This window comes from Equus przewalskii, chromosome 10 (genome assembly GCF_037783145.1).
Source record: "Equus przewalskii isolate Varuska chromosome 10, EquPr2, whole genome shotgun sequence".
In the NCBI taxonomy this organism is placed as follows: domain Eukaryota; kingdom Metazoa; phylum Chordata; class Mammalia; order Perissodactyla; family Equidae; genus Equus; species Equus przewalskii.
In genome coordinates this window covers 39,296,756-39,316,514 of record NC_091840.1, presented here as the reverse complement: position 1 = coordinate 39,316,514, position 19,759 = coordinate 39,296,756, and the positions used below count along the sequence as shown (strand labels likewise).

Below are 19,759 nucleotides of genomic sequence, written 5' to 3'. Positions count from 1 at the left end.
GACATGCCCTGGCAGGAACTCTCCTTTTTATAAAACCAAGGAATTCTGACTTGCTTGGGGCAGGCTGGGTCCCACCTTCCCTGGGCATGATGGGTGGGACCCCGCTTGGCCCAGCTGCTGCAACCTCTGAATCCCACAGCTGGACCCCTTCACCCTTCTTCCATGCAGACCCATATCCAGGCCTTTTGCAGTGCAAGGGCTCTTTGGGGGATATCTGTGCCCTTGATGAGGGATCAAGGAGACAGCCTCATGGTCTGTGACTATGCTGTCCGAGGCTGGAGGAGGACACACTTAGCTGCTTTCGCTCCCTGCACGTCCGTCCCAGCCCCAGGCCTCCTTTACCAGACTCCCAGCCCTTGTGTCCTCTCAGCCAGGAGGATGAGGACAGCTCTGGCCTTGGAGTCGGACAGTTCCAGCTCCACTCTGCTGCTTCTAGCATGTGCCCAGGGTCAGGCACTGAAGCTCTCAGCCCCTCTGCTCCTGCTTCCTCAGTGGTAAGGTCACACTAGTGACCATAACACCAGCTGGGAAGTTCATTCTGGGGAAAACGAGATAAAGTACGGAAAGAGCTGAGCACGGTGTCTGGCACATAATGGGTGTTCAAAATGTGGTGGCTATTTCCATGATCACAGAAGATATTAAAGCACAGGTCATGGCAACGGCAGGCCCTGGCCCGGTTCTGACTTCTCCATACACGAGTTGAATGGCCTTTAGCACGTTCTGTAAATTCTCTGAACCTTGGATTCCTTTGTGCAAACAGGAACTGTACCCAGTTCTAGAGTTAGTGTAAGGGTGGGCTGAGATGAGGTATATTAACTATTTGGTACTGAGTCTGACACATAAGAATTCAAGAAACGTTTTCCAATGCGTATTTTAATTGCCACATGGTAGGTGCTCAGTGCCCTGTAGTTCCCTGCTGTGGGGCCCTGCGTTAACCCTTAGTTGGAACCCCTGGTGTTGAATGCTTGTGCAGTTCTCCCATTGGTGGGGGTCGCCTGCTCTGTGGGACTCTGGGCTCCGTCTCTGCATTAGACTTGCTCCCAGCACTCGAGTGGGATAAATGTCCTCAGTGGGTGAGTCTAATTTGTGTCCCAGCACCTTCAGAGTCCATCTCAAGCTGGGGCAGGTATCTGAGCCAGGCCCACCTCCAACCCAAAACAGGATGCAAAGAAACACAAATTGAAAACTGGAAGCTTCTTTCCAGGTGAATGGAGAGTCAATGATGCTGAAATTTTACACCGAGTGTAATCTTTCCCAGAGCCGCTGGAGTGTGGCTTGGGTTGGAAGGCTCTATATCAGTTGTGTCTGCAGACCTCAAGATGGCCTTCTGCACAACAAGGGTCTGCATCCAATGCAGGGTCTCAGGGACTACAACTCAAGTGATGGAGCCATGGAAAAGCACCACATGAGCTCCCATAAGGAAAACAAGAGGGCTCCCACTGTGTTTGCCTGCAGACCTACCATGTGTCAGACACTGTGCCGGATACTCTACAAACATGATCTTATTCAATCCCGCATAACATGAGTTTGATTATCTGTCTTAGCAAGGAGGACATTGAGGCTCAGAGGGGATAAGTAACTCATGCAGATCTACTCAACTAGTAAGCTCTCTGAGGCAAGGACTGCGCTATTTCCATCCCCAGAGACGAACACAATACTCAGTACACATTAGGAGCTCAATGATGTTGAAGCGGATGAGGACAAATTATTTTTTAGCCTTGTTTTCTACTTGCCCCATACTCCCAGATTTCTTGCTGTTTCCTGCACTTGCCATGTGTCTCTCTGGCCCACGATTTTGTGCCTGTAGTTCCCTCTGCCTAGAATATCTTTCCGCTTTCTCTACCAAGCAAACTGCCATTCCTCCTCCAAAACCTGGCTCAAATGCCACCTTTTTCATGAAGTTTTCATCCATTCTGTAGAGTTAGTATATCTCCCATGGCAATTTGTACATCCCTCCATTAGAGCACTTATCACGTAGAGTACAATTTCTTGATTACGTTATCTTTTTCTTTCATTAGACAGCTTGAGGGCCAGGCCAGGTTAGCATTGCCTTTGTGCCCAACATGTCCATATCAGAAAGGGAGAACCATGCATGCTGACTTGTCTTCATGGAAACGTTCCTTAAGCGTATTCACTACTTTTTCATTTGAAAGCGTCATGCTCAGCCCCTACCTCCTGAGAGGGGAGGGACCTCTTCCCAGGTGGCTGATGCCCAGAAAAGGGTGCACAGGAAATTGTCACAAAGTGACTGGCAATTTCAGGCTTCTTGGCAGAAATGTGTGGCCAATATCAATAGTAAATTGACCTTTTGACCATCACTTTGCCCTTTTGAGAGTTTGACCCAATGGATCAATTCTTCTATGTCTCAGGGTCTAGACATCTAGAAACAGAGTCACTGTAGCCAGCATCTGGGCCCCATCCTAGACCTCTGTTCTTGGCCTAACAAATTCCATGTTTCTGTCAATGACTCAGAAAAATTCAATGAGCTTTTGCTCATCCAATTTGCAGATCATAAGACAGTGGCAGGGATGGAGATTATGTCAGATGACAGAATCAGGATCCAAAATGATCGCAATAAACTGGAACAAAGGGTCAACTCTTTTAGCAGAGATTAATATTGGATCCAGAAACGAGCTGCACAGAGATTGGAGGGCGTGGCATGACTTGGCAGAAGCGTATGGGGACAAAAGCTTGTTTATTCAGGAGTGAGCTAGACACGAGCCAGAGAGTGGTGTAGCTGGTAGGAATGGAAGGCGAGGGTGTATTATTTAAAGTAGAGGTCTACCAGGAAAGAGGTGATGATCCCCGTGGACCTGACTCTGGTCTGACAGCACCTGGAATGTGATGCTCACTTCTGGTCCCCACTCTTTAAATGAGGCATTGACAAAGTGATCCACGTCCCAAGAAAAGTGACCTGATACTGAGGGCACTGAAATCCCATAAACTGGGGAGCGTACCTTGTAGAATAGGGACTGAAAAAGGAACATGACCACCCTTTGCAACTATCCAATTTGTCACATCAAAGAGTGATTTTGTGAGGCTAATGGACAGAATCACTGTTAATTGGTAAAAGTGACAGGCAGACATTTCTGCTCTACATAAGAAGGAATATTCTAGTAAGTCAGTGCTACTCACCAGGGGAACGAGCTGCCCTGGGATGCTGGGAGCTCTCCTTGAACTATTTGTCAGGAGTGTTATGGGAGGTATTACACCTCCAGGTACCATCCACACTTCAGAGGCTAAAACTCCAAATTGACCCTGTTTTCCTGTTACTTTAAAAGCCTGAGTTTCCCCAGGCTATCCCAGCTCAGGGGGAGGGGAGGACAATAGACAAGTGGGCATTATTAGAGATGCACACCATGCTGTATCTGTCCTGCCAAGGGCAGATCACTGACCTTGAAAGAAGGACGTGTCCTTCCGTTCTCTCTGTGCTTAGGGTAAGTTCCTTTCTGTAAGGCTCCCCATTCTTTCATACACATAGACTCGGTCCTGAGGACTGCCCAACCACGTCAGAATCCCTAGAGAATTGAACTGAGGCCCCTAGCTGGGAGCCACACTCCTTTATAACTGGGTTGTTTGCATTTCAAGCGCATGAATCTCTCGCATACTCCCAATGCCATGGTAAATCCCTGGAGGGCAGGGCCATGGCTGTGATTACATCAAACTCATCCCTCATAGTGTGATGGTTAGGAGAGCACTCTCTGAAGTCAGATGGACATGGGTCCAAATTCCAAATCCCACTTCCAGCCTGTACTAGTTCTGTGAGTTGGGCAAGGTGTGAACTCTCTGAGGCTCAGCTTCCTTGTCTGTAAGATGGGAGTGGTAACGTTACCTACTTCATAGGCTGTTGTAAGGATTAAATAGGATGTGCAAGTGCAGAACTTAGCACAATGATACCACATGGTAAGCACTCAATGTCCATTAGCTACTGTTGCTCTACTGTGACTACAAGACGGGATAGCCTGTCTCTGCTGGGTTTTTCCCGGCCTCTGCGTTCATCCCTCCCCATCCCCCTGCTTTTCCCTCTGGGTACCCCAGGGGCTGTTCTTTTTAGCACCTCTTGCTTCCTCCTGGATGAACCCCACCATTTTAAGCTGTAGCCATTGTCCTTGCATCTCGTCACTCCTCGTGGCATGTCACTCTCATTTTCCTCCCACACAAAATCATTCCAATTGTAACTTTCAGATCTCTCTTATTTCAGGGGCAAAGCTGTTCTCTCATCTGCCTTGCATTTTAACGACTTTCATTGCTATTGCTCATTTTGATCTGTTTAACAACATGTTTTAAGCTAATCCCTTGTAATAAAAGGATTTCATTACCAATGGAGACAGCTGTGTAATACAGTGAGTTCATTAGTTTCACTTTTCTGCCGAGGCCTGCTCGAGTCTAAAGTTTTGCACTCTGCAAAGTTTTGGTGAGGAGCATTGCCCGCGGAAGCAAGAAGCAGGGGACAGATCCACAGGATGCAAAAGACGGGAGTTTGTGTCTGCGAAGACTGGGTGGAAAGGGCGGAAGAATCCCCATCTTGTGGCTGATTGATGACTGCAAGGAGGAATGCCAAAGTCTTAAAGAAGACGAGATATTGTACAGTGAGTGAGGGGCTCCTATGGTGGTGATGGGCCAAGGTTTATGGACCCCTCCTGCCTCTACCCACTCACAGAGATGACCACACCCTCCTCTCCACCTCAGCAGTGTCTGTTACTATATATATCACTCTATACTTAGTATCAACAGACTCAAGGCGCTGTGTCATTCATTTTCATATTTTCAGTATCTAGCCAGATCTGGCACAAGGGGGCTGTTTGCTAAACTGAAATAAATTGTTTCCCGCTGCATTTCCCCCAGGTGTTCTCTCTCCTATGCACACATCTTCGACAGCCATCTCCAAGCTAACGACGAAAACTTCTCTCTCTCCCCCTGACCTCTAGAGAGCCGTCTGTGTCTCCTCCATGTGGCTGCTTTGTCTTCACCTTCTACTTAGCATGTGTAAAGCTGGGTTTATCTCCTTCCCCTATAAGACGAGCCCTCTTACCACACCTGGTGCTTCTCATGTGTTACTTATTCCAGTGAATGGCCCCCCCTGCACACTCAGTTGAGCCCCCAGGAGTTATATCTTTATGTCTCTCTACCTTCCGCTGTGATGTCATCAATCACCAAGTTTTGTTGATTTTACCTAATAAGTAAAATTTGAGTCCATCCACTCTGCCACCGCCTCATCTGAGCTACAGCCACCCCTCACCCAATTCTAAGTTATACCCATCACCACACCATTCTCCAACCAGGAGCAAACCTGGTCTCTGATTATGTCACCCCCACTCTGTGCCCTTTATCCTGAGGGTAGTACCATCAACATCCTTAATGTGGCCCGTGGGTCCCTGGCAAGAGCAGGCCTCTTCCAATCTTGCTGGTCTCAGTACCATTTTTTGTGTAGCTCTCAGATTTTCTATCGCGCCCCTTATTTTAATTCCTCCAACACATCAGGCTACTTCCATCAGGGCCTTCGTCTTTGCATTTCCATGAAGACTTCTGAGTGGTTAGTATGTGGCAGCCCCTGCGCTAAGCATTTACGTAACTCCTTTATTTATTTATTTATTTAATTTATTTTTTTTTGAGGAAGATTAGCCCTGAGCTCACATCTGCTGTCAATCCTCCTCCTCTTGCTGAGGAAGACTGGCCCTGAGTTAACAAGTGTGCCCATCTTCCTCTACTTTATATGTGGGACGCCTACCACAGCATGGCTTGACAAGCAGTGCTAGGTCCACACCTGGGATCTGAACTGGTGAACCCCGGGATGCTGAATTAGAACGTGCGAACGTAACTGCTGTGCCACTGGCCAGGCCCACACTCTTTTATTTAAATATCACAGCAAAGTTATGAAACAGGCACTATTCTATCCTTATTTTATAGATGAAGAAACTGGGGCTCAGAAAGATTAAGGCATTCATTGAAGGATTCAGACCCAGCTCTGACTCCAGAGTCCTTCTAGAACAGAGTCAAGCACTAACTGCAGAGTATCTCGGCTCCTTTCTCACCCTAAGCCCCAGCCAGCAGAAGAGTCTTCCTGCCAATCTAGGGCCTGGCCCCAGGGTCAGACGCAGGGGAGGAAATGGTTACGGACCTTTATCACTTTTTTCATTGTACAACCCCTTCCTCATTGTTCTGGCCAGACAGACCCTCTCCTCCTACGCAGGGCAGTAGGCTGAGCGAGGCCCCTCCCTCTGCCACCAAAATATCAGAACCTGTAAAAGTTAACTTATATGGCAGAGAATTTGCAGATGTGATTAATTTAGAGATTTGGGGAGGGGGATATTATCCTGAACTATCCAGGTGGGCCCTAAATGCAGTCTCACGTATCTTCGGAAGGGGGAGGCTTGGCAAACTATTTATGAAGAGGAATAATATGATGAGTTTGGGGAAATGAGAGTTGAACTCAATAAACATTTCCAGAAGATTGTGGGAAGGTGATGATGATGAGTTGACCATAATAAACTTCATTAAGCAAGGACAGAGGACCAGCTCTGTGCTGGGCTCCACAGGGAGGCTCAAGAATCATGGCACACTGAGACCCAGGCCACGGAGTGTGCTGCTCCCTCTGCTTTAAATGCTCTTTCCCTTCTTCTCTTTTCTTCGTCTAGTTAACTCTTCCTTTTCTTTAATGTATAATTCAGTTGTTTTGCTTGTAGTCAAGGTCTTTGTAATTATGTATTGTTGTGTACAAATTACCCCCAAAATTTAGTGGCTTAAAAAAACAAACATTTATTATCTCATGGTTTCTGTGGAATCCAGGAATTCAAGAACAGCTTAGTAGGGTCCCTCTGCCTCGAGATCTCCAAAAAAACTACAAAGTGTCTGCCAGGGCTGGGGTTTCCTCTGAAATCTCAACTGGGGGGACTCCTGTGGTTGTTAGCAGAATTCAGTTTCTCGTGGGCTGTTAGACGCCTCATTCACTATTGGCTGGGGTCTTCCTCAGTTTTTTGCCATGTGAACCTCTTCATAGGGCAGCTCACAACATGACGCCTGGCTTTCCTCAGAGTGAGTGAGAGAACACCAGAGAACACGCACAATGAAAGCCACAATCTCTTTGTAACTCACAGAACCCTTTGAGTCTCTTTGTAATCTCATAAGTGACATCCATCACTTCTGCCATGTTTTATTCATTAGAATGAAGTCAATAGGGGCCAATCTACCACAGTTGAAGGGAGAAGACTACACAAGGGCATAAATGCAGAAGGTGGAGATCATTGGGGGCCAACTTAGAGGTAGCCTACCACATGTTCCTTCCTCTAAGAAGTAGCAGCGGCCAGATAGAGAAGGAGGGAGAAAATGGTGTATGGTCTCTTCAGCAACTCTAGCACATTGTCCCCGATCCTCTTCCCGCAATGTCCCACATCTTAGTCCACTACTTAGAATCAGAGAGCTGGAAAGAAATTTAGAAGTCATCTTGTCTAATATCCTCATTTTATAGATGAGGAAAAGGCATAGAAGGGCTTTGTGACCTTCCCAAAATGGTGGACTTATTGACAAAGTGCGGCTAGAGCTCAGGTCACCTGATTTTCCCAAATTGGCTTCCTTCATCTACTCGCTCCCATCTACTCTCCTTCTAATCTCCTACAACTTTATCAGTATTAGTCATTCTTTAGAAATTATTCTCTCAAAGGTTGCCTAGAAACTTCTTGGTCAAGTATTTGATCCTGACCTACTTCTTGAGTTCTCATTCCTTTTGTTGCCATGAGACCACACAGACCTGGTCTCACCTTCTTTCTCAGTGGCCACCTCTTGGTCTTCCCACTGTACCAAACAAAAAAATATACAATATCCCAGAGACTCAGTCCTCAACCTCTGCCCTTTTCCTGGCATCTAGGTCCCTTGATGGACTTATCTGGTCTCTAGTCTTCAAGGATCACCTCCCCTGGCCTTGACCTTGAGTTGCACACCTATTCTTCCATATCTAACTGCCTGATGGGCATTTTCATTGCCATGTTATTGATATCTAAACTCAACTATGATAACAAGAATAACCCCAGCCATCATTTAGCGGGTTCATATATGCACCAGCTCCCATGCTAGGTGCTTTATTTATATTTCTTATTTAATATTCTCAAGAACACTGTACTGTAAGTAATACAATTCATATTTTATAGATGAGAAAACTAGGCTCAGAGAGGTAAAGTGACTTGTCTGATATTCCATAACTAGAAATGAATCCACGTACTTTTGGCTCCAAAATCTGTGCTTTTGACCTCTACATTCATAATATTTCCCTAAAATTGCTCCCCCTCGACTTTACAATTTCTGTTCTGCCCTTCTCCAATTTATTAAACATCAAAATCTTGGAGTTTAACACACACCACGCCATGGAACACCTCTATGTATTTGTGTGTGTTGTTCTCTCTATCTGGAAGGCCCTTCTAATCATCAGTATGGTCAGTGCAACCCCTCCACATCACCCTATTGCTAAGGTCATCACTTCCTCCTTGGTGTCACATGGCTGGGTCACCATGAGCTTGAAATTGTCCTCATTGGCAGGGTCTTTGCCACAGGAACCAAGGCACCCAATGCTGAAATGGTGCCTGAAGATGCCTTCACAATAGCAACTATCAACTGAGCTGTAATGACTTGTTTCCCATGGGTATCCCCTTCTGCAGAGTGCCCTTTGTAGGAGCAGGGGCTGTGAATGCTCACTTTTGCAGCGTCCGTCTTGGCAGCAGACACCTGACAGTTAATGAGTCATCTTTGATGCATCTCATTCCTTTCATCTCCACAGCTAATTAGTAGTCAAGCCCTGCAGAATTTTCTTTGTTAGATTTCTCACATCTCTTCCTTATTTTCCATTTTCCCAGCCTCCATCCCAAGTCTGGGTCTCCTGACCTCTCACGTGGCCCATCGCAATCACCTCCATATTTGCCTCCTGGCTCAGTCTTTGCTCCCCTGTCCAGTTCATCCTGATGATTTCTACTCTATTAACACTGCTTTGTACACAACGCTTGCCTGCTCAGTGGCTCCCTCATGCCTACATAATAAAGCCCAAGCTTCTTAGCTTGGCTTTCAATAACCTTCCCAATACGCCTTAATGCACCTCCAATCTCATGGCCATTGCAGCACTATATAAATTACCTGTTCTAGCCAAAGCTCTCTATTCACCATTTCTTTAATGCTCCATTGAGTCCCACTTCCATGCCATTGCTCACGCTGTTCTTCCTGCTTGGAATGCCCTCCTTCTTCCCTCTACATATCTTAATGCTACCTCATCTTTACATCCCAGCTTAATTCTCACTTTCCCTGCTAGCCTTCTCTGATTATTGACCCATAGCCACTTTTCTCATCTGGTGTAGAAAGAAAGCTTGAACATTACTATCTGAGAGACATGGGTTAGAATTTCAACTAGTGACTAGTTGCACGGCCTTGGGCAAGTTATATAACATCTTATGCTCAGCAAAATTGAAGACAATAATATCCATACCCTGTGATTGTGGAGAGGATGAAATGAGGAAACATATGTGCCAAAAAGAGGTTCCAATTTGTGACCACAGCTGTGCTGGTCTAGGATTCAGATGGAGCCGAGCACATCTGGAAGGTCCATGGAATAGACCCACCATGCCACTCTTTGCGTCAAGAGAAAGAACACACACACGGTGTCTAAGACTCCAGGTGCCCAGCCTTGAGTGAGACAATACCTTGGTGACAGAGACCAAGCACAGCAGTGAAGAGTCTGCGTCTGAGGGCCATGCTCCTGCATTTGAACTCCAACTCTTCCACTTCTTAGCTGTGTAATCTTGGGCAAGTTCCTTCACCTCTCTGTGCCTCTCTTACCTCATTTCCAAAATTGGGATTAAATATGGAACCTAATTCATAGGGTTAATGTGACAATAAGTGAAATACCTGTAAAGAGTTTAGCATGCCTCTGGCAGACTGTAGGACTTTAATAGACGCTAACGATCACATTTTATATTATTATTCTTGAATCTGGCCTCTATGGACTTGTCTTCACTCCTGAGTGAAGGGGCTGTGAGTGAAGATGGAAAGAGATGTTTCACTAATCACCCCTGGGAGAGCCCAGTGGGAGCAGAGGGAAGCCTGCTCCAGGGCATCTGTTATAGAAGGAGCACAGGTGAGAACGATGCTTCAGAAAACAGTCTGAAACCAGGCTGCCCATCAGGAGGGGTGCGGCAGCAGCTCTCAGCTCTGGCTGCAAGTTGGAGTGGGGAGTTTTCCACAATGCTGATGCCGGGCCCCACCACTGGAGTTTCTGGTTCAATTTGTTGGGCTGGGCCCACATATGGGTATTTTTAAAAAGCCTCTTGGATGATTCTTGTGTGTAGCCAGGGCTGACAAATACTAGGCTACAGAGAGACAGAGGTCAAGGTCAGAATAATGTGAACCAGAAAGGGAGGGGAGAGGTTGAGGGAGTAGAGCAGAGCTGAAGGGAAATGATCCTGGAGACAAAGCCAGGACTAGAGTGAGGCAAGTGAGATGCCTAGGGAGGCAAAATTTATGAGGGTATTTAAGGAAGTATCCTTAAAGTACTTTTGTATCCTAGGCACCTCACTCGCCTCACCTTAGAACCAGTCCTGCCTGGAGACGTTTCTGGGGGCCACATCAATGTCTTAAATGTTTCCCTTCATGCCTGTATAGGTGGGTCATGTCTTTGGAAGAAGATATACAAAAAGTGAAAAGACTAAATTCCTACTATCATAGTACTCCCATCCATCCTTCCATCCATCCAACTACCCACTCATCCATCCACCCATCCATCCGTCCATCCATCTATCCATCCCACATTCACCCATTTATTAATTCAATAAAAATATATCGAGGGCCTGTTATGCACAGACACCTGCTAGTCCTCAAATCAGCTGTCTCTTACCCTAACAGGTCTGAATTACTAGTTACCTCTTTGTACATATATGAGGAGTTCTGCCTCTGGTCTTAACTTAGGACGAGGAAGACCGGGGGAAGATCCTGGATTGCCTCCGTCTCTACAACAGAGTCTGGAGCTAGACAGGCTGGGTGAATGCCAATGTGGGGAAGGTAGTGGTACACTGGCTTATCCCGTCAGAGGTCTGGTAATTTGGAGGAAAAAGCACTGACTTACGCACTTAGTAGCTGTGGAGTCTTGACCAATTTGCTTAACCTCCCCAAACTGCAGTTCTAAAATTTATAAAATGGGAACATTAGGTGGTGGTGATGATTAAATAAGCAAATAAGCAGGGGAGGCACGTGACTCATGGTAAATGTTCATAATGAAGACCAGAGAAGTCATGAATGGAATTGGTAGAACTTGTGAGTTACTTTCAGGCTTTCGTTTTTCACTTTTTAATCAATTGGAGGAGAACATCAGATTTTCCCTACCTAAGCGTAACCAGACAAACTTAGAATTTGTGATTGGCAGGAATGTAAATGTCATCTAGTCCAACTCCGTCATTTTATAAATAAAGAAATCGGCCCAGAGAGGGGCAGTGAGTGCCTTGGCCAAGGCTACACAGCCAGTCACTGACTCATGGGGTTGGAAGAAGCTCAGAATGCTCAGTCCAGGCTCTCATTGCGCCACCCGGGAGCAGATGGACTTCTGGCTTCTGCTGAACAGACTATGAGCCATTTTGACAATACGGCTCTGAATTGAGATTGAGACAATGGGAACAATGGTCAAAATCCCACATTTCTTGAGCATCTACTATGTACTAGGCACATATATTCATGTCATCTCATTCAATCTTTACAAAAACTCATGAAGTAGGTTAGGTATTAGGATTATTTTCTCTGTTTTACAGTCGTGGGAAACTGAAGCTCAGAGAGATTAAGTGACTCTCCCTGGGACTCATAGCACGGAAGTGGTGGCGCTGGGCTTGGATCCAGGTCTTGTGACTTCAAAGCTCATGCTTTCTGTGCTCTCCCTCATTGCCTCACTTACAGAAGCTGCCCCCAAGTAATTTATAAATATGTGTGTGTCTGAGGCTGGCCCTGGATCACACATGTGGGGCCAAGGTGGAGGACTGGTGGCATTGCTTATTATGGGGATACAGTTAGACCACCTCTCTAATAATCTCTCACACACGCAGAAAATATATCAGAGGGAATGTCAGTGATGGGGGCAGGCATTGAGAAGTTCACCTGCCCCACTTCTCTGCCTCCTCCAATGCCTGGAATTCTGCTATTAGTGGTTCATTCCTTTGGCTGATTTGTGGCTCCCATCCCAAATAGCCGGGAGTGGGGATAAAGGCACAGCATGAGTGAGCTTATTCTTCCTTCCCCCAATTGTTGAACTCTGACTCATCTTTCAAGGCCCAGCACAAAAGCCATAGAGCACAGGAACTCGTATTCTGAGTCATCACACTGTGCTATGTGCTAGGGATACAAGGAGTACCAAGGAAGCACAGGTCCTGCCTAGACTGCTCACCGTCTAGTGTAGTGGGGAGGCCAGCCAAGAAAACGCACAATTACATTCCACAGCGTGGAAAGGATGATGGTGGATGCAAAGACAGAGGGGTCCAGAGGGGGCTCCCAACTCCAGAGAGTGCGAGGTCAGGGACAATGTCTGTTGCCAAATTTCCCTGGAATATAGTCCCTCCACCTACAGTGCTTACCTAGCACTTTGCACGACTCCTGTCAATGTGCTCATCTTGGCAATTTGTGAAGGTCCATTTACTTGTCTGTCTTGGGACATGAACTCCTATGTGTGTCACTCGCCTGTTATTCCCTGTGGCTAGCATGGGCCTAGCACATAGTAGGTGCTCAGTAAATGTTCACGGAGGGAAAGAATGGATGGAAACTTGAGCTAGACTAAAGATAAGCGATAACAGGGATAGCTGGAGGATAAGGAAACTAGAGGCAAGACATAGACATGTGGGACGAAGGAAACTGGACTTACTTTCTGTTTTGACTAGAGCTGGTCCTGGGAGCCTAGGGCTGAACAGAGGCCAGTGGAAGGTCCTTGGAGACCTGGAGAAAGGAAATGACCATTCTCCCATTACTCTATTAGCATCTGGTCAGTGCAGAAGGAAAGCTCAAGGCACAGCTCAAGGTCTAGCTGGAGGAGCCCCATCAGGCATTTTCCACCTTCCAGCTCCATAGCACTTTAATTTTACTCTTCATATTGATTGAAATTCCAGTTTTATTGTGAATAATTCATTAATTCACTGTACCTTATTTTTAAATCTCTCTTTAATCAGATCTTTTCTTTTTTCTTTGAGTCACAGTGATTTATATTTGTCAAGTAATGACCTTCACAATGAAGATCACAGGGAGTAAAGAAATGTTAGAGTGGGAAGTTTTCCGTGATGGTGGGAACAGTGCAGGCTGTGGAGAAGGCACAGGGTGATGCCTCTTTCTGCTCTTTCTCTCCTTGGGCTCTTGACATTACTCTCTGTTTTTGTTTTCCTTTGACTCAATCACCTTCTAACACAACACAGCATATGATTTACTTGTGTATTATGCTCATTGTTCATCGTTTGTCTCCCCTCCCATACTATAATGTAAGCTCCATGAGATTAGGAATCTTCCTCTACTTTGCTCACTAATATATATCCAACATGTAGAATAGTGCCTACAATATAGTAGATGCTCCGTGAATACTTGTTCAATGAGTGAATAAAAGAGTCAGTGCAGGTTAATGCAATCCAAGATTTGGAATCCACCCTGGGTGAAGGTAGCTTACAAACAAAGTTTCAGGTTCAGAATTTCTCAAAACCTATTGGAACCAAAATGGCGTGTTGCTGCTTAGTCATGGTGGCAGTCACGGTGATGATGAAGGTGACGATGATGTTCATGACGATGATAATGGTGATGATGATGATGGCGGTGGTGATGATGCTGGTGGTGATGATCATGATGAAGAGAGAATGAACTCCTTCACTTCCATTGAACTTCAGAGCTTACAGAGCATTTTGGTATCCTTTAGACTTTGATACTCACAACAAATGGTAGCGGGGGTAGCGGGGGCCAACATTATTGCTATCTTTTTCAGAAATTGCTTGCATTCAAAGTGATGAAGTGACTTGTCCAAGACAGCACAGCCATCAAAGGCAGAACCAGGACTGCAACTCAAGTCTTATTGTCCATAATAAGCCACCATTCACTGGTGTCCTCCTGTGTGCCAGGTGCCCTGCTAAGGGCTCTGGGGATTAGGGAGTCAGAGACTCTAACACTTCACTGCAGGTGTCTCATTTACAGGTGCTGTAGATTCAGATAGTGATGATGCCATTTGGTCGTGGTCATTTCCCACTGGGAACCCAGAGGAGCAGAGATAGGAAGGCTGGAGGGAGAAAGGAGAGGAAAACAAGCACACAGAAGTGAAGGATCAGGTGGGTCCAGAGAAAGCAAGCTGGGGTCATAGGTGTGGTGGTTGTGATGGCTTTCTGGGCCCAAGGTCCTTCATGAAGCCCTTTTCTATCTATTGCTCCAGGGATCTGTATGATAAACCCCACTTTGGCTAAGCTGGTTCTACTGGGAATCTATTTTCTTCAAACAAAGCATCTCTGACAGCCTGTTTGCTCAGCCCTCAGGAAATCACCCAACCAAGGCCCCCTGTACTTAAGGTGAGCCAGAGGAACACCGGGGTGAGGGCAGGGGGCAATGAGGTGGAGGATGTGTCTTTGCACTCCTGAGTGATTCCAACCCCTTCCCACTCCACCTCCATCTTCTCAACTCTCTCCAGACCCAGCCCCACTCACTCTCTATTCCTAGCTCGTGTTAGGAACAAAAAATCTACCTCCTCTAGATCCCAATCTAACCTATTCCCCCAGTGCACGATGGCCGTCAGGTGCAGGCACAGAGCTGACCCCCGCAGTGATTGAGAAGCAGCTTCTGCTCTCCTTGTGGTCACAATTTTGTGACATCTTGTTATATGTGCCCCCTCCTCAGCTTCCTGGCATTTCTTTTTCTTTTCTTTTCTTTGGTGAGGAAGATTGTCACTGAGCTAACATTCTTGCCAATCTTCCTCTATTTTGTATGTGGGACACCACCATAGTGTGGCTTGATGAGCAGTGTGCAGGTCCACGGCCGGGATCCTAATCCATGAACCCAGGGCTGCCAAAACAGAGTGCATGAACCCAACCATTATGCTACTGGGCCAGCACCCCTGGCATTTCTGATGGGGAGAACGCCATGAGAAGAAAGCCCAGGAGTGGGTCTTCTGAGATACATGTGTGGCCCTTACTCTGCCCCACTCAACACTTGAGGCCTCATCTCTTTGGGGAATAGAAAAGTAAGCCCTTTTCAGATAAGCTTGGGGACTCTGTTTCCCAAGAAATTTGTCTGAGAAGGGGACAAAATAAGCAGACTTGGGTTACCTTAGACACCTGTCTGCATAGGTCTGAGCCAGAAGTCTGTTCTGGACCATACATTATGAATTTCTCCATTGTCCATGAGGAGGCTGTCTGGGTTGAAGCTGCAAACCAATGAGTTTGGCCTTCCCACCAACCTCTCTCTCTTTTCTCTTTGAAAAAAATCTCAGTAGCCTAAACTAACACAGGTTTATTTCTCATTCACACTACATATCTAAAGAGGGGCCCTGGAGGGTTCTGATCATCTTAGTCACTCAGTGACAGAGGGTAAACTGTGAATGACATCGCCATCTCAACTCTCTAACAGAGGAGAATACAAAGGGAATTGCATGCCAGCTTTTAAGCGTTTCCACCCAGAGGAGACACATGTTACCTCTGCTCTTATGTAATGGGCCAAAAGAAGTCACATAGTTATGGCTAACTTCATGGGTCAGGCAGGCATAGTCTTCCCTTGTGTTTGGAAGAAGAGGAGAGCCCAGGACTTTATTGATGAGCATTACTGGTACATACCTCACCTCCTGTCAGCCAGTCCCTAATTCCTTTTTCCCTTCTTCCTTATCTTCCATCTGAACTCCATTTCCTGACTCCTCGGCCATTTTAATGCTCCCCCCTTCCATTCCTTCCTTTGTCCTCATATTCTTCTCCCCAGCTCTGCCATCTGCCATCTCTCCTCCTGTCCTTCTGTTCCCCACCCAGCCTCTGACGGTCACCCCTCCATCCCTTGGCTCCTTGGGATAGACGTGATTGAACACAACCTCCAGCTCTAACTCCACAAGTTTCCCTTGCCCCTAATTGAGCTTAATGATTTATGTCTTGTAATGGACACAAGTGGGCAAGAATTCTTAGTTCTCATTAATAATTTTAAGCATGCCAGAAGTAGGATTTTAAATCCTAAGCAAAAATTAAATGACCATAAAGTCTTTGTCTGCTTCCCAGGAGACAATCTCATTTCGACTTGACAGCTTAATTAAAAGCTGGGTAAATTGGACACAACACTTTTAATAAACAGGACTTGGCAGGCCTGGGAAAGAGATAGAGGGAAGTGAGAGTGGGGGAAAATGAAGCTCACAATGTAACAAAAGGAAATTAAGTTATGGGAGGTCCCTTTCCTGTAGAGTGATCTTTCTAGGAGCTTCAGATATCTTCAAATGACACGACTGACCCAGAAGATTCTGAGAGAATTGATTCTCTTCTCTGACTCTAATTTTCTCTAGGACCATATTATTCTACAGGCAAGAAAGCAGTTGTCTAGAAATGCTCTTGGAGGATGTCTGCATTCTTCCCTTTTTGAGCTCATGTTGACTCCTTCTGAATCAACATTCTTGCAAGCCTCAAGTCCACTGAGAAAGCTCCTGTAGGATGGGGCTTGGAGGTTAGGTCTGAGGGACTACGTTGTTTGGTGGTCTCCATGTATAGCCTCGTTTTTAGCCATAGTTTTTTCTTCCCTTTTATGGTCTTGCCTTACCCTTAGGTCTGCTTTTTGATCCTGATTTTCTGTGGTCAAAGTATTTCCACCCCTACTAAGATTTGGATTCTCCCCTGGCTCTGCTGCCTCTATCTTCTGTGGGTAAACAGGCTCAGAAGTCTAGCCCAGGACCTGGCTGCAGACCCCATCATCAATGATCATGCAGGGCTCACCCAGAGTTCGTGAGCGGGCTCAGGCAGAGCACATGAGAAGTTTCTGGTTACCATTCTCAGCATCCTTAGCAGAATACAGGAGTCTCACCATATAAATAAGCTCGCTACATAAAATGTGAAGTTTTGGAATAGGAAGAAAGCAGGAGCACAGCTTCCCACCTCCACTCCCTAGGACTCTTTCCTTCAATCAGAGGGACTCACTTTTCCACTTACATTTAGGAAGGTCATGTCTCTCCCCCATCAGTTGCATAGTTGGGTCAATCTTATCTTTGCATTCAACAGTAATTTACTTATGTGTAGCTGCCTCACGCTGCTTTAGTTAACATAAGGCTGCCTATCTCTCTTGCACAGAATAAAGGAATGTTTTAAACAAAGAAAGAAAGTATAACGTGTTTAAATGTATTTTATTCTCCAGTGGAAAGCCTCGTCTGGTGGAGCAGGCTGCAATCACCTGGGAAGGTGCAAATAATCTCTCAGGCAGGTGTGGGATTTTGACCTTTGAACAAGAGTTAGTGTTGAGGAAGCAAACAACTTTCATCACCATTTGTTGACTCTTTTCACTTCCATTAAAGAATCTTGTAAACCTAAAGCTGGTGGAAACCTTGGCAAGCGTCTGGGCGAAGAAGCCAAGCCCCAGAGAGAGGAGATGACTTTGTCCCAGCCCTGCAATGGGGTTGCCGCAGGACTATCGGAAAGATGGCTTCCGCCGTTAGTAAATAACCATAACTTACAGAGGGACTTGTGGCCTTATTATTTTTGGCTATTGGTATTTCTAGCTTAGTGCAAAGCTACAATTTTGCCAAGTCACCTGCTAGGTGAAAACAAATTTCATCTTTTACACGGACATATAAAGCAAAGAGATGTTCTTGCTTAAAAGACCTCAACAGCCTGAGTTGTCAGGTTTGGGTAAGGAAGGGTTTAGGTGATTGAGTAAAAGCCTAGGGTCCTAAGTGGTTGCCTGGAACCAGAGGTGGGAACTAGGAGTTACTGCAAATAAATGGGCATGAGGTTTCTTTTTGGGGTGGTGGAAATGTTCTAAAATTAGATTGTGGTGACGGTTACACAACGCTGTAAATTTACTAAAAATTATTGAATTGTACACATAAAATGAATGAATTTTGTAGTGTGCAAATTATACCTCGATAAAGCTATAAAAAAATAAAGTAAAAAGAAAGAAAGATGAGACTCAGATTGACGGCTCAGGCAAACTTTCGGGACAAGAGCAGCGGGACACACTAAGTCCTGGGGCTCCAGACCAACTGTTTAGAATCTGGAAGGCTGTCTACCTCCAGGACACAGGGACACAGCAGAGACACCTGAAGCAGATTTCCAATCAATTGCACTCCAGACCCTTGTCTACAAGCTCAATCTCGACCTGACAGCTCTTCACCTTCTGTCAAATGCACGTTGAGTTGGGTGACATTTAAGAAGGACAACACATGCAGCGTGTTAGCCACACGCTCCTCTGGGCTGTGGATGTTCTCTAGATCCCCAGAGAGCAGGGTGTTTATACTTCATTATCCTAGATACCCGTGCAAATGTTTTCGCAGCTGTAACAATAAGACGCTTTCTGTTTTATTAAGCTAAGCAAATGAAATGGCCACATGAAGACTATCTGGGTATTTCTGGCCATTATATTACCACTCAACAGTCTTCCCAGGACACCCAGTGTAGCAAGTATCTGATAGAATTTAGTACCAAGAAAAAAACTTTCTATTTTGAAAAACTTGAATGATTTATTTGATGGGCAGCCGGAGCAACTGAACCCATTGTGGCTGCTGCTGCTCCTCCTCCTTCTCCTCCTTCTCCTCTTTCTTCTTCTTATTCTCCTCCCCACCTTCTCCTTCTGCTTCTCCTCCTCCTCCTCCCCCTCCTTCTCCTCTTTGGTCTTGATTGCCAGGACACTCTGGGCTAAAATTAGAGCAGAGTGACAGGTATGATCTCATCTCTGATACAACTGGTTCCCTGCTCTCTGGTCCAATTCAGGGCTCTCTCTCACATTCATTCAATCACAAATGTCTCTCAAGTACATAGCATGGACCAGGAGCCGTGTTAGGCACTGGGATAGGAGGGGTGGATAAAACACGGTCATTGCCCTCACAGAGGCAGGCGTGAGAATAATTGCAAGTAGAATCCCGTAATAGGGGACTCCTCCAGAGGCAATGGGAGTGGAGGAAGGAGGAGACAGTAGGAAGAGAGCAATGGAGAACAACTTTTCAGGGAATATATTAACTGTATTTTCTTATTTTCTGAGTTCTTGATGCTCTGTTGTTTGTGAGCTTGCTGACTGGGAAGAGACTGTTCCTCCCAGGGCTAGCCAATTCTTAGAGACGACAAAGGGCTCAGGAGCACATGTTTCATATGCAAACCAACCAGTCCGGAGCCCATACTCTGAGTCACCTCCTCTACTTAGCACTTACATTCCAGGAAGCAATATTCCTCTGCCCCAAATCACTCAGTGCCAGGTGTAGACGATGAGAGGCCACCTCTACAGCCCAGAGCCCACCAACATTATTCAAACTGGTCACTCCTAAACTGTTGCCCATAATCTTCCTTCTTTTCCCATGGAAACACAAGACAAGCTCTGGACCATGCTTTCTCCTCACCTCCTCTGCCTCTTGACCAAACCTGGTGCTACCCTATGTGGCCCTGCATGGCATGGCATGGCATACACTTTCCTCTCAGGAAATGTAAGTAATAAAAATTTTCTTTCAATGGCATTAGCCTCTCCATGTTGTCACTCAGTCACCTCCATGAATTAAAATCCTGCAGGTACAATTGATATAGGTAGGTAAAGCTTGATAGGTGATTGGGAATTTTCCAGGTGGAAGGCCATTTGGGAA

General features: G+C 45.9%; 1 protein-coding gene across 1 annotated transcript in view; it reads right to left on the bottom strand.

Moving 5' to 3' along the window:
- The window catches only part of ASIC2 (acid sensing ion channel subunit 2), a 995,375-nt gene that overhangs the window by 344,811 nt on the left and 630,805 nt on the right, over positions 1–19,759 (bottom strand). The gene's annotated exons all lie outside the window — the stretch shown is intronic.